The sequence below is a fragment of the Sorex fumeus genome, unplaced genomic scaffold, assembly GCF_029834395.1.
Source record: "Sorex fumeus unplaced genomic scaffold, SorFum_2.1 ptg000055l, whole genome shotgun sequence".
NCBI classification, from domain to species: Eukaryota; Metazoa; Chordata; class Mammalia; order Eulipotyphla; family Soricidae; genus Sorex; species Sorex fumeus.
The window spans coordinates 6,183,183-6,197,487 of NW_026606112.1; the positions used below are offsets into that span (position 1 = coordinate 6,183,183).

At 37.9% G+C, this 14,305-nt stretch overlaps 1 non-coding gene across 1 annotated transcript; it reads right to left on the bottom strand.

The window, feature by feature from the left end:
• Nucleotides 1–13,910: 13,910 nt before the first annotated feature.
• Nucleotides 13,911–14,072, bottom strand: LOC130034063 (U1 spliceosomal RNA). The gene has a single exon (XR_008794056.1). It is a non-coding gene; the product is annotated as a U1 spliceosomal RNA (small nuclear RNA).
• Nucleotides 14,073–14,305: the final 233 nt, after the last annotated feature.

Here is a 14,305-nt window from a genome sequence, read left to right on the forward strand (position 1 = left end):
TCTCCTAAAGGAAATGTTATCTTTATTGTATTTTCTCAGAGAGCAAAACACCTATGTCCTTGGTCCTGGAAAGACACTATTACTTCCTTCCAAGGATGTTTGCTATACAAATAAATCTGCCCATCTCTTTACTCCAAGGACACACAAGAAATAGAGCAGAGTAGGGAATTGTTTCACAATATAAAGTTTGAGTGTCCAAACTACATAAATAACTTCTGAAAAAAATAACTTAACAACCCAATTTGAATATTGGTAAACATTTGTAGTGATACTTCATATATTTTTATTAGTATATGAATGATGGGCTGGAGCGATTGCACAGCAGGTAGGGCATTTGTCGTGCATGTGACCAACCAAGGTTTGATTCCTCCGTCCCTCTCAGAGAGTCCAGCAAGTTACTGAGAGTATCCTGCCTGCAGGACAGAGCCTGGCAAGCTACCCTTGGCATATTCAATATGCCAAAAACAGTAACAACGAGTCTCACAGTGGAGATACTACTGGTGCCCACCCGAGCAAATCTATGAACAATAAGAGAACAGTGCTACAGTGCTACAGTGCTATATTGAATGACAAATAAACATATGAAAAGGCTCAATACTATTTATTATTTATAGGGTCATGTTACTGAACACCTATTAGAAAAGCAAAAAGTAAATCTGGCTATATTATGTGACAAGGATTGAGAAAACATAGATCTGTCATACTGCTGGCAAGTTTCTAAAATGATATGACTAATCTGGACAATAACATGACATTCTTAAAGCAGGAATAACACTTACCATATGACTCAACTATTTCACTTGGATATATACTCAATGTGTATTCAACCTGTAAACAAATGTTCACAGAAACTTTATTTGCAGTAACTTGAAACTGCAACCTAAATGTCTTTCAACAAGCTGGGGTAAGTGTACAGTACAGCAATGAAAATGAACGCACTGTTGATACATGTTGGTGTCTTGTGTCTTGCTTTGATTTGACAAATAGAATATAGTGGAAGTGCTGTGTGTTTCTGAACATATGCCTCAAGGGGTCTTTAGTACCTTCTCTCCTTCTAGAAAACCTGTTTGACTTCAACATGAACACCTGGCTTGTCTGTTGGCTGATAGGAACACATGGAGCTAAAATGAGTATTTGCACTTGAGACCCATCATTCAAAACCAATCAATGTTCAGCAACTAGGCAGTATTCCTTGAACTCAGTCCAAACCAGACTACCAGCCAGATCAATAACTTATGACTCAACTTACTGAGTGATAGGGTCCATAAATAATAGCTACTTAAAAATACTCTATTGCATTTGGCTTGGTTAGTTCTACAACTAATAGTAATTAGAACATGCCTCTACTCATCCTGCTGGCCTGAGTGGGAGAGGCTATGAAAATTAGATGAACTATGGATAAAGAAGGAAAAGAATGGGAAAATAATGACTCTTTTAGGAAAACAAAAAAGGTAATGGATATTGGTAGGCAGACAATCATGTGTATCTTAGACTATTGTTACTTGAAAATTACAATAGTACTTACTGCCAGGTCAAAGTAGCATCACATATAATGGTGAATTTTAATTAAAAAGCTAGGTTTTTTATATCTGTTTCTAGAAAAGGAGAAAATTTAATTTCAGCTGTGATATTGGTTCAATTTAATTCTGACTCACTCATCAGGAGAATAAATCTACTTTGGGCTATTTTGTAATACCTAATACTGGGATTGATACTTTTACTTTGTTTATACAAATTTTATTTTCTATAATTACATAAAAATTACTAAGCAGATATGTATTTTAAATATCATACCATAGGGCTTTCTAACATAGGGCATTTTGCAAATGAATTTTTAAATTAAAGACATTTAAAAATGGTATGAAACTTGCTTGCATTTTTTTCTCCAGAGTGATCAGTAATTAGAGTGTGGAGAAGACATAAAATACAAAAGGAAAACAAAAGATTACTCTTTACTCTATAGAAAACCTATAATTTAAGATATCATGTCATTTTTTTTTGCCTTCATAAAACGGGATTATGATGGATTGTGCTTAAAAGCAATCACGAAGCTTCCATTTGTGGCATTTGCATGGCTGATTATAGGAATTTTGCAAACCCGCTGGTCTGGTACATTGTTGCTAAAAAATAATTTTTTGATTACTCAACATAAAATACTTTTTTAAAAAGGTATATGACTATAGTTTTAAAAAGATGCTAGTATTTCAGCCTATGCTTGTAAGGACAGTTTAACAATATTCTTTAAAGATTGATTCCTCTTTATAGCACAAAATAATAGAAATTCACAGATCCATATACTTTGTTATATAAACTGGTCAGGAGTGAAGATTATTTATTTTTTCTTCCTGTTCTTGCCTCTGATAGTGTTCTTTTCAGGTAGAGGGAAAAATACACAAGAAAAGCATTCCATTGAATTTTCATGGGAGAAACATATTGACCTATGGTCCAGGTACAATTTTTCTTTGATAATAGTTTACTTTATTTTTTTTTATTTTTTCATGAAGTATCACAATTTATTTCAAAATCAAATTGATTTAGTGGAAAACTGATGCACATAGATAAGCAAATGTGACAAGCTTTAGATTTTATTTATAATTTACTTGAATGTGATCCTCCTCAAACTTAATGTAATTCTTCTTATCTATAAATTGGTAACTTCATGTTCTGGCCAGGGGATCAGGAGAAATCAATACAAGAAGAGTGAACATGCAGTATATTCCCAAAAGTGTTAAGAGATCTCTTTTCCTTCAAAGACCCCAAAGCCTCCATTGCACTTTTATTCGAATGTAATATTTGGGATAATCATCCTCAACGGCTGATATTTCCCAATTTAATCTGAGGTCAGAAGCAAACAAACAACAAAACAGTGTTCAGTATTTCAGTTCCTCCCCCTTATCATCAAGACTCACTGTCTCCCATCATCAATATTTATTGAGCATTTACAGTGTACTAGGCACAATAGAACATACAGAAAACGTTGTCCCTGCTCTTGAGGAGCTTACATTCTAAACAAAAAAAAAAAACTACACCTCTTTAAAATGGTATTTTTGTTTGGTATTTTCTGCAAGGTACTAAGGAAACAGTGGGTAGGGTGTGCTTTGGGAATAACTTAGCCCCAACATTATTTAAAGAGGAGGGGTGGGGGGAGTTAAAGACAGACAATGACAGACCATTCGGGATAGGGGGAGTTTCCAGGGAGATCAACACAATCTCATCAACTAAGGAGAGATCTGCTGCAGTAATAGGATGAGGGAAATTGTTTGTGGGATGCAAGCAAAGGAAAGCGGGGTGTCCTTAGACATCGAGTGGAGCCAGAAAGATCATGTGGCCTCTTCTCCAAGTACACGGCCACCAAAGAGGAATGGTTGGTGACAAGACAAAGGCTGAAAAAGGTAATCCTGTGCACCCAACGAATAAAGGGAATAAAGGATCAAAATTGAAGGCAGGCTTGTAAGAATATCAAGAAATTCTTAAAAACAAAAGTGATCTGGAAGCACAAAACTTAGCTGATGCTACCCAATATCACTGTGGGCCAGAACATTGCGGCTTCTAGGTTAGAAAATCCCATGCCAAAAATTGTAAATAGAACACATTGTTTTTCCAATCAATCCCCTCTGCCCCTGAAAAAAAAAAGAAAGAAAAACAGTCTACCAAATGGGAAAGGATATTTTCCAGATAAATATCCGACAAGGGGTTGATATCAAGGATATACAAAGTACTGATTGAACTCCACAAGAAGAAAACATCCAACCGCATCAAAAAATAAGACAATGAAATGAACAGACACTTTCTCAAAGAAGAAATCCAAATGGCTAAAAAGCACATGAGAAAATTCTCCACATTATTAATCATCAGGGAGATTCAAATCAAAACCACAATGAGAAATCATTTCACACCACAGAGACTGGCCCACATCCACAAGAACAAAAGCAACCAGTGCTGGCGTGGATGTGGAGAGAAAGGGACTCTCCATTGCTGGAGGGAATGCCTACTGGTTCAGCCCTTTTGGAAAACAGTATGGACGATTCACAAAAAATTAGAAATTGAGCTTCCATTTGACCCAGCAATACCACTCCTGGGAATATATCCCAGAGAGGCAAAAATGTATAGTCAAAGTGACATCTGCACTTGTTTGTTCATTGCAGCACTATTCACAATAGTCAGAATCTGGAAAAAACCTGAGTGCCCAAGAACAGATGACTGGTTAAAGAAACTTTGGTACATCTACACAATGGAGTACTATGTAGTTGTTAGAAAGGATGAAGTGATGAAATTTACATACAAGTGGTACTACATGGAAAGTATCATGCTAAGCGAAATGAGTCAGAAAGAGAGGGACAGATATAGAAAGATTGCATTCATTTGGGGAACATAAAGTAACAAAATAGGAGACTAACAGCCAAGAATGGCCGAGATTAGTACCAGGAATTTTGCTTCATGGCTTGGGCGCCAGCCACACATGCTAGGGGATAAGGCAGATCAGATAGAGAAGGGAGCACCAAATAAAGGGTTTTGGGAAAATCCTCCCAGGATAGGAGGAGCATGCTGAAAGTAGACTATAGACCAAACATGATTGTCACTCAATGCCTCTTTTGCAAACCACAACACCCAAAAGGATAGAGAGAACAGAGGGGAATGCCCTGCCTGTACAGAGGCAGGGTGGGATGGAGGCATGGGGGGGTGGGAGGTATACTGGGGTCCATGGTGGTGGGAAATGGGCACTGGTGGAGTGATGGGTATTTTATCATTGTATAATTGAAACTCAAGCACAAAATTTGTAAGTCTACAACTGTACCTCATGGCGTCTCACTAATAAAAAAATAAATTTAAAAAAATAGGAAAATGAAAAAAAATCCAAATATATTCTTCTCTAAGATCAGTTTTCAAATTGATACCTGTCTATTTTCTTTAACACTTAAGTTTAAGGGTAAATGTATTTAGTAAATGTACAAATGCATTTAATCAGAGTTTCTCAACTCCAATACTATTAATATTTTGGCTGGACTACTTCAGAAGCAGTCCTGACTTCTATGTAGTAAATGCCAGTCAATTCCTAATCTTTGATGATTTGGGTCTTTGTTTATCTACCTCAATTCATTAAATCCCTGATATTCCTCTCAAAACAACAGCCTTTGTATCTAATCACCATGTTCTGTGCTTCATTTCTCTTCATGACACATTCTTCTCTCAGGCATATAGTGCATTTGCTTGAACATGCATACTGAATATAGTCATAGTGATGGAAAGTGAGTCTTTTGAATTTAAGCTCTCCATACACATTCTGTTAATCAAAATTCCAGGGAATACATTTGACAAATGCTTCATTCATTTGAATTTTCATTTTTTTCCCACAACTAGACTGTGTTTCTGTGCTGTTAAAATATGATGCAGCTTTCATCATACCACTACCACAGACCCACAGCCCAACCAAACCTATTTAAAGAATGTTTATAAACATTGCAAAATTTTCCCTGGTAGGAAGATTGTCCCAAGTGATAATCAATATATTAGATAATAGGAGTACAGAGTTTTTTCTAATAACTTAAAAATAATCACAAAAATGAACAAAAAATGTGAAAAACAAAACCCTTACTGCAAAAACATCCACCAATTTAAGCAGCAAGAAGAACCCAGGCAGATGCTGGGGCTTCACATAATGACATAATTATTTTGAGTCTTGACAAGAATGGAATTGTTTTAAATCCTAATTCACATAGTTAATATGGCTCAAAAATAGAAAACTCAAACTTGTAGAGGATAGATTCCTAGTAACTAGAGAGGTGGGAGCCACACTCAGAAGCCAGTTTTTCTTTCCAATATATTATAGAATTTTCTTCTAAGAAATCATGGCACAATCATTTGCAGCATGACTTTTATTAGGTATAATTTGAGTTGTAGCTTGAAGAATTACATAAATTTAGCAGTCCCTTTCACAGTAAATTTCTTTTTCCAAATAATTATGACTATTATTTTTATGAACAATGGTTATTATGGTAATAATTATTTATTAACCACAAGTAGCCTATAATAAGAACTCACTGTGTGTACAGCATTCTGATAAATGTTCTGTGGGTGAGATTTGATTAAATTATTATAACTCTATGAGGTAGAGTCCATTATCCACACACTTAAAAGATAAAAATATTCATTTGATAACTATAACATTTTGTGTTTATTAAATGTCTGGCCCATTATTAAGTCCTTCAAATGAGTATAGTCCTTCAATATTTTTAAATCCTTTCACCTAGCAGATAACAAAATAGATGCTTAGAAATCTAAAGTAACTGTTCAAAATAAAAGTTGGACACTAAAAACCTGGCATTCAAATCTATATTTATCTGACACTGAATGCAATGCCCTTTAGTAATGCTCTCCTGGTATTAGTAGTGCCTTTAAAAATCAGGACCATTTATGAGCATATAAATGTCCTTCCACTTCTAAGAGAGTGATAAACACTTTTCAGGAGAATTTTCCCTTTTTAACATTAAATCTCAGATAGAAACATCTTTCTGAAAAGTGATCTTTGAGTGATCTCTTCTCCTTCTTCTCGCTACTCCTACCTCTTCCCACCAGGAGTTCAGAGGAGATAGTGGAGAAAGTGACAGAGCAGAGAATGAGGAAAATGTCAACTGGTGTGAGGAAGACTTTTCACTCCCTCTCAGCAAGCGCGAAATGTAGAAGCAGCATTGGCCTTCGCAAGTTAGAAAGGCTGTTTCTCAGTACACAGTGCTACAGTCCCTCTCATGATTCATGTGAAAGTGGCCCATTAGAAATAAGGGAATAGCGAGGAAGAGAGCATTGTTCCCCTCTCGGGGATGACTACTGGAATGATCTTTATTAAACTAAGATTTCAGCTTGTTCCATGCATCTCATTGAAATGCACTGATTGTTAAAATGTATGTGTGTTTACTTGCACTTATCAATTAAGTTTCCATATATCATTCCTCATAGTGCTAACAAAGTTATAGGTGCTAAAGTAGAAAAACCAAGAATGGGTTTATCTTTCATACTCCAGAGACAGTCTGTTAAAATGGGTAGACTATTTTAGTGGTAGGGCGTTTGCCTTGCACGCAGCCAACATGGCCAACCCGAGTTCGATTCCTCCACCCCTCTCGGAGAGCCTGGCAAGCTACTGAGAGTATTTCGCCCGCAATGCAGAGCCTGGCAAGCTACCCGTGACATATTCGATATGCCAAACACAGTAACAACAAAGTCTCCAATGGAGACGTTACTGGGCCTGCTCGAGCAAATCAATGAACAACGGGAGGACCGTGACATGTATAATGCATATATATATATATATATATATATATATATATATATATATATGCGCTAACACTTTGTGTATGGGTATAGGAAAGATAGATAAATTAGCTAATGATAAACCTGTATCGAAAATGGATAAAATAGAATGACCTGCCTGAGATGGAATTGGGTTGTAGTGGGCCAGGTCTAATCTGAGTTTAACTTTCTCTGAATTGAATGTTCATGATTCAACTGTAGCATATTTGGGGGAAGCAAGAATATTAGTTCTGAATAACCAGATTTCATAATTTATAAAAGGAGCTGGAAATTCAAATTTTCAAGAAAGTCATCCTAACTATTAAATGTTTGCATTTTTTCCTCCCTTTGTTGAGAAGTATTACTCAGGCTGCTCATAGTTACCTCACTTACAGAGGACTAATATTGATTTTAGAATGTGGGAAGTTTGGTGATACTTTGCATTTCTCTATTCAGAGAATATATGGAGAGTAGTTTGGGGCCACATCTGTCAGTGCTCAGGAACTACTCCTGGCTCTGTGCTCAAAATTGTTGTTCCAGAAAACATACAGCGTATCAAATATTAGCCACATGCATGGCAAGTACCTTAACTTCTATGTTCTCAGGCCCCAGGAAAGCTCTTATGGACTCTGATATACACCACTTAGCACCTGCACTCACACTTGCACTTGTCTGTTAAGTCATAACCACAGAAATTCCAACCAAGTAAATTTGACATAGAGCCCAGGAATGCTGCTGTAGATGGCAAACTAAATATCCTTTAAGCACTACTTAGAAAACACCAAGAAACAGACCATTTATGGTCCTCTAACCAAATCAACTCTTGCCTGTTTTCCAAAAGAAAAACTTTTTAGGAAACTACCACATTTGCCCAAATGTGGTCTATGATTGCCTTATTCTATAGAGGCAAGTTGAGCTGTTGTGACAAGACTCTTTGGTCTTCAAATCCTGAAATGTTTAACTATCTATCTATCTATCTATTTTAAATGGAAAAAATGCTGACTCTGCCCTGGACCAAGAGGAGCCTTTTCCTCAACACTTTCAAAGAGAGTAACTCCTCAGTATTACCTGGATTCGTAAAAACAGTAGAAAATGGATGCTATTGCTAGTGGCATTGATTTATAATTCAGCTTTGCCCCAACTTTTTTCTTAAGCAAAGACTTTGTTGTTGCCATGACAACATTCTCACAAAGCTATATATAGGAGAAGAAAATAAAAAGGCAAGGCAGTCATATTAAATGTTAGACCAGAGAAAAGGACAGTAAAAAGCTTATGATTTGGCTGGTTATTTTTTTGCAGGGGTATAAACACAAGTATGTTCACATACTCTCCAAAGGTGAGAAAGTTACAAACAACTCTGAGGAACCCCACTCTTCAGATAGGTCATCCCCTAATACATTCTCATAAACACCATCTGTGTGTACTGAGCAAAGATTTCAAAATAAATGAGTCATATGCCACAGCTCTTCACTCATCGGCAGGGTAAAGAATGGGTTTCTGGAGAATTTAATAAATAGAACAATGCTGTATTTATTTTATTTCCATGGTCTTATACCAAATATATACCAATTTTATAAAGATTGAATCGTTTCACAGACTCTGACTAGGTTCCATATTTGTCACTTCGTTAGCAGTCATGGATCATTATCTATGTTGTGCTCTCAGCAAATAGTGCAACCATGTTCCATACCAAAAATTAAGCGTCAAACTTAATTTCATCCTTCCCCCTCTTGCATTAGAGCTACACAACCACTTCTCAGCACTATTGATGCTCCTGCTCCTGTCACTCTTATTGTCTGGACTTGTGAGTCCCTTCCAGACACTCCTGCCCCCTTGCTAGTCTGCCTACACTATGACCTTACTCACAACCAGAGTGCTATTTGCAGTGTAGTTCAGATTATGACATTTCTGGCTTTGTATCGTTCTTCTAATTTCCCCTTAATATCATTCTCTACAAACAGTGAAAAATACAGATTACTGGGCCAGACAGAACAAAGGGTAAGGAGCTTGCCTTGCATGTCCAGACCAGGGTTCAATTCCTCGACCTACATATAGTTCCCTGAGCACCACCAGGTGTGATCCCTGAGCACAGAGGCAGGAATAATCTGTAAGCATTTTCAGGTGTGGCCCAAAGAAACAACATAGGGGAAAATTACATAGTTCTTCCCATGACTGATAAAATTCCGTAAGTCTGTTTTTCTGTTTTGTTTGTTTTACGATATCTTCTGCCTTCTTTTCCCTTGTGACTTCCTCGTTTAGACCTCTCCAACTACCCAGGCCCTTTTCTTGCTTTTCAGACACTCAGACAATTTGAGTTCCTTCCTTAGGCCACTATTTCCTTAGGCGACTATTTCCTCTGCTCAGAAAGTCTTTCCTGTAGCCCTTTGTTCAGCTTTCTATCTTTTCTCCCCGGGGAGGAGGCTTCTCTGATTACCCCCCAACTATATCCACCTCGGCTGCACTATTTTCTTCATTGCAATTAGCATCACATGAAGCCTTATGTTACTTGTTTACCAGTTTCTAGCATTTAATTTCATTTAATTGCAATCTTCATCAGGATTTATATGTTGCTTCTTAGCTTATTAGTTTTTATTATTTTATTTGATTGTAATACAGAGAATCAAATCCAGAGTCTCAGGCATGCAAGATATGAACTTTACCCCTCAGTCAAATACTAGCTTGGAAATATTACTTCCAAAAAATTAACAGTATAAAAAAGAATGATAATCTAATTAGAAAAGGTATGTTTTTTTTTTAAATTATACCAGTCTCTAAAGGAGGTATGGGAAAGTATACATTCTATTTTTTCTCTGGATGAATAAATGAAGGAATGAATGATTTCAAATGCCAAGGTTGACATTTTTTTCAAAATTAAAAAATTGCAAGGTATTAAATTCTTGTACTCTGAATTCTTGTACTAATGTAGGACCATTAACTAAACTTCTTCCAGGGAAAATCCTATAGAAAAAGTAGAATAGGATGAAAATAATTCAATTTGATAAAATAAGTCGGACTTGTATTTATTATAAGGCTAATTCCAGACACTCGGACAAGCTGAGTGTCCCGTTCAAGGGTCAAAAGTGTTTGACCAAACATGATTGCCACTCAAAGCCTCTCTTACAAAACACAGTACCCAAAAGAAGAGAGAGAGAACAAGGGGGAATACCCTGCCACAGAGGCAGGATGGGATGGGGGGGGGGGAATAAGGGCTGGGGGGGGGGGATGCTGGGACCCGTGGTGATGGATGACGGGCACTGGTGGAGGGATGGGCACTTGATCATTGTATAACTGAAACCCAAGCACAAAATTTGTAAGCCTATAACTGTACCTCATGGTTTTTCACTAATAAAAAAAGAAAAAAAAAAGTGAAAAAAAAAAGTGTTTGCCTTGAAAGAAACAGGTTGTCAGAAACAAATCAGCTCCACCAGGATTGATTCCTGAGATCAAAGCCAGAAGTAGGTCCTGAGTACCACAGGGTATGTGGCTCAAAGCTCCCCCAACATCTATTTTTTTTGAATCACTGTTGGAAAAGTTACAAAGCTTTCAGGTTTAAGTCTCGGTCATACAATGATCAGACACCATTCCCTTCATCAATACACATTTTTCACCACCAAGAACCCCAATATACTCCCCTCTTCCAAAATCTGAAAAAAAAAATTTTTAAAGATAAAGAAAGGTCAGAGAGATATTGCAGGTAGTAAGGAGTTCATCTTGTATGCACCCAAACCAGATTCAATCCCTTGTGTCACTTATAGGTCCCCTGAGCCTAACCAGGAGTGATCACTCAGCACAGTGCCAGGAATATACCCAGAACACAGCCTGACATAGTTTGAAAAACAAAATTTTAAAAATGAAAAAAAAAGAAGAAAGGAGGGAAGTAAAATCTGAACAGTGTAATTAGTAGGGGAAAAAAAGAAGGAAATGAGAACAGCTGTCCTTGGAGACACTGCTGGTCAATGGCCAGACTGGGCCCTGCACTTTCTCTGGCTCCTGCTTCATCAGCTGTCTGCTCTGTCCTTTTCTAACCTCTGTCAACTTCTTTCAGAATTGATCCTCATGCAGCTGTTCATCTCACAAAGGAGGAAGAATCACTATTTCAAATCAATTAATTTCAATGGCCAAATGAAGTGAAAAAAGGTAAACGGACTACTCTAAAATCTCTTGCTCTTCAGTACAAGGTTATCTATCATTGAAGCAGATATACTAGAGCACACTCCATATTCCCATTAGGTAAGATTCCCTTAGGGAATTAGATACAAAAGCCATTTTATTTTGTAAAATTTGTATTAAATTTTCTCTAAAAATATACACATATGCATGTATCTTATATATGGTGAGATTGCATATATTTTATCACTTGATCACTTGGTCACTTGACATCCCGTTACTCATTGATTTGCGAGCGGACACCAGTAACGTCTCCATTCTTTCCTGTTGTGTGCTAGTGTAGCCCAGTGGCGTCTGCTCACTCGAGGAAAACGAAGAGCCTCAAACAGATCGTTCAGGGTCTTGACGAAGAAGTCTGACCATCTCGTAGGTGGGCAGCTGTGGGAAGCCAAGAGCCCTCTCATAGACCCTAGCCGTGGTTCCCATGTTAGGAACTGCTTGGGACAGACATTGGTGACAGTGTCCCAGGGCTTCCTGACCTCAGCGGATGCCTGATCTATAGCCACATAACATCAGGCTGACAGTTATCTTATCTGGCCTTATCTATAGTAACCTCCAGGATGCCTCTACTGCCCTAAGACCCTTTGATATACAAATGTAAAGCTCAGGATGCACCTACTGCCATAAGACCCTTTTGATGTATAAATGTTTACCTTGAATGTTAGGTAAAGCTCTTGTTGCTGACCTTACAATATATGGTTATATTGCCTCTGCTCCTGTCTTGGCTGCCCCGGACCCTATATAAACAGCCTGTAGCCCCCAATTAAGTGCTGTACCTTTTTCTCTCTATTTCTAAACTGTACTCTGTCTCTTGTGTCTTGTGTTCATTCGGTCGGTCCTTCCCTGCACCTACGGATCCTAGGGCCACCTCCGTGGGCCGGAGAGTGGTTTTGCAGACCCCCCGCAGGCAGCCACACTATCTTTTGACGTTCCAGTGGAATCTAGTTGGTAATGGCTGTAGTCCAGCGGTCATCTCCAAATTTCATTACATGTTCAGCTCATCTGATTTTCAACGCTTTGGCAAACAAGACAGTGTCCCTGATTCTCGTCATCGACAGAGGTTAGAATTCCGGGATCTCTCTCTCATTTGAGTGAAGTGTGTTACCCCAAGAATAGTTCTTTCAATTCCTCTTTGGGAGACTCAAAGAGCATTCTCACCCTGTTTTCATAGGGCCCAGGTCTCTGAGGCATATGTTAATGCAGGAAGAACAGTGGAATCAAAGAAATGTGCTCGAAGCTGAAAGTTCTTCGTCCATATATTTTGTATATGTATATATTCTTTTATTTGTTTTGGGAGCCCACACCGAGTATACTCAGAGCTTACTACTGGTTTGGTACTCAGTAGTCATCTTGACAGTGATCAGTTGGATATCAAACCAGTGTCACATGTGAGCAAGGCTAGTGATGATAGTGAGGATTTCACCTTTCATTCATCCAAACCAGATTCAATCCCCTGTATCACTTATGGACCTCTGAGCCTCACTAGGAGTATCTCTGAGGACAGAGTCAGGAATATACCCTAAGCACAGCTTGGTGTGGTCCCCAAACCAGAATTTTTAACTTTTAATTTTTTAAGTCTTAACCTCTCGCAGAGCCTGGCAAGCTTTTGAGAGCATCTTGCCCTCACAGTAAAGCCTGGCAAGCTAGGTAGTAAAAACAAGTCTCACAATTTGTTGTGAGATGTTACTAGTGCTCACCCGAGCAAATTGATGAACAGTGGGAGAACAGTGCTAACTTCTGTATAATCTCCTTAGCACCAATAGTTTTATAAATACATATACATATATATGCATATATATACATATGCTGTCTATCTTATAATTATAAATAAACTATTTTAACTCATTTTCTGCAGTACTAGGTAATTATAAGAATATGCCTTGAAAAGTCATGAAATTATAGCAAAAACAAATGTATTAGTCATAATTATCTAACTATACATTTTATACAATAGGACATATATGATATATTTTAAACAGCAAAGTCATCACTGTCACTGTCCTCCCATTATTCATCGATTTTTTTGAGTGGGCCCAGTGACATCTCCATTTTGAGACTTGTTATTGTGTTTGGCATATTGGATACGCCATGGGTATCTTGCCAGGCTTTGCCATGCGGGTCATATACTCTAGGTAGCTTGCTGGGCTCTCTGAGAGGGGTGGAGGAATCGAACTCGGGCCAGCCATGTTGGCTGTGTATAAGGCAAACGCCCTACCCGCTGTGCTATCACTCCAGCCCAGCGAAGTCATAGTTTTAATTTATTTTATATAATCTTTAAAATTATTTTTATAATATATTCACTATTAAAAAAGAAAAAAGTATATACATAATCTTGCTCTCTCAGCCAGAATTATTTATAATTTGGAGTATGATCCTAGATATGTTGTATATATGAATTTGTGAAGTTTCAGGCATAAACAATATAAATGCAGATACAAGTTTTTTTAAAATTTTTTTCATTTTCAGGGGTACTGCAGACAAAGGTCCCATTACCACAAATTATGCAATTGAGTCTCCCGCATGTGGACCAATCACACGGTCACCGCATCTGGAATGCAGTGAGTAAGACTTGCTCTGGAAAAAACCACCTTCATGGTCAAGGTATCTTCCTACCAGGTAACTATATGCATATTCTACTTTTTAGGAAATTGAACTGCAAAAAATACATTAGCATACTTTACTCATTTATCATAGCACAGCAGTAGGGAATTTGCCTTGCACGCAGCCAACATGGCCGACCCGAATTCGATTCCTCCGCCCCTCTCGGAGAGCCCGGCAAGCTATCGAGAGTATCTCGCCCGCACGGCAGAGCCTGGCAAGCTCCCCGTGACGTATTCAATATGCCAGACACAGTAAC